The following is a 1,092-nucleotide window of genomic DNA, read 5'->3' on the forward strand; positions in this document are numbered from 1 at the left end:
CTTATATCACAATAGGCACAAAGGAAAATGCAAGCTCCCTCCAGAATAATTTTTGTTCCTTAAGTCCAGATCTTTTATAATATCTGCATGCCTTTTGGGATGAATACTGGAGGTTTAGGGACTGGTGAAAAAGACAAGCGGACTTTGAATTTGTTTTCGAAACCACATTTCTGTTCTTATAAAGACTCGATTTGTAAGATAAGTACAACTGCTTTCAATGCCTCAAAGAACTGAGTTGCAACCTGAATGATACAGAGACTGCTCCACCCATCCAACGTTACTACCCTCAGCCTGCATCTTTGTTTCAGGGAGAAGACTTTCCATTAAGGTGAAAACCGAAAGATTCCTATGTTCTAGATTCAGAGCTATGTGTCTTTGGAATGTTCTAGTAAGTCCTTATACAAAGGCTCCAGAATGTTATTCTTTCTTTTTGGGTCCATAGTTTCATTTACCTTAGGGAGAAGGCCTAAACACATTTCCTGTCCCGCTCTGAATACCAGCTTCCAGTCTGGCCAATGTTTGACCACAGAACTACTTAAAAAGGAAGATAAGTAAAAAAGGAATCCTTTCGAAGACCTTGTCAAGTTTCAGTCTTGGACAGGCAGTAAATACTCCCAGCAGAAGAACAACCCCATAGGCACAAGAGGCAAAGATACTACCCTCCAAGATTCACAGCCACTCTCAAAAGAAAGACCACTGCCCTGAGAGCTGGAAACCGTCAGTAGGATCGCAGCCACAAACGGAGAACCACCCACATTTCTGTACAGCCATATCATCCGGGTCCCCAAGGTGACTGCTGCCAAGCCAAGTTCTCAAGACACAAAATAAGACCAACAAGAAGGTAAACAGCTGGGGCGCCTGGGTGGCTCAGTGGGTTAAGCCTCTGCCTTCCGCTCAGGTCATGGTCTCACCATCCTGGGATCAAGCCCCATACCGGGCTCTCTGCTCAGCAGGGAACCTGCTTTCCCCTCTCTTCTGCCTGCCTCTCTGACTATTTGTGATCTGTCAGATAAATTAAAAAAAAAAAAAAAAAAAAAAAAAAAAACTTTAAAAAAGAGAAAGAGAGAGAGGAGGCAACAGCTGTCCCTGGGA

General features: G+C 43.6%; 1 long non-coding RNA gene across 2 annotated transcripts in view; it reads right to left on the reverse strand.

Moving 5' to 3' along the window:
• The window catches only part of LOC309851879, a 78,789-nt gene that overhangs the window by 77,250 nt on the left and 447 nt on the right, over positions 1-1,092 (reverse strand). The gene's annotated exons all lie outside the window — the stretch shown is intronic.

Source organism: Mustela nivalis (assembly GCF_964662115.1).
Source record: "Mustela nivalis genome assembly, chromosome: 17".
Classification (NCBI taxonomy): domain Eukaryota; kingdom Metazoa; phylum Chordata; class Mammalia; order Carnivora; family Mustelidae; genus Mustela; species Mustela nivalis.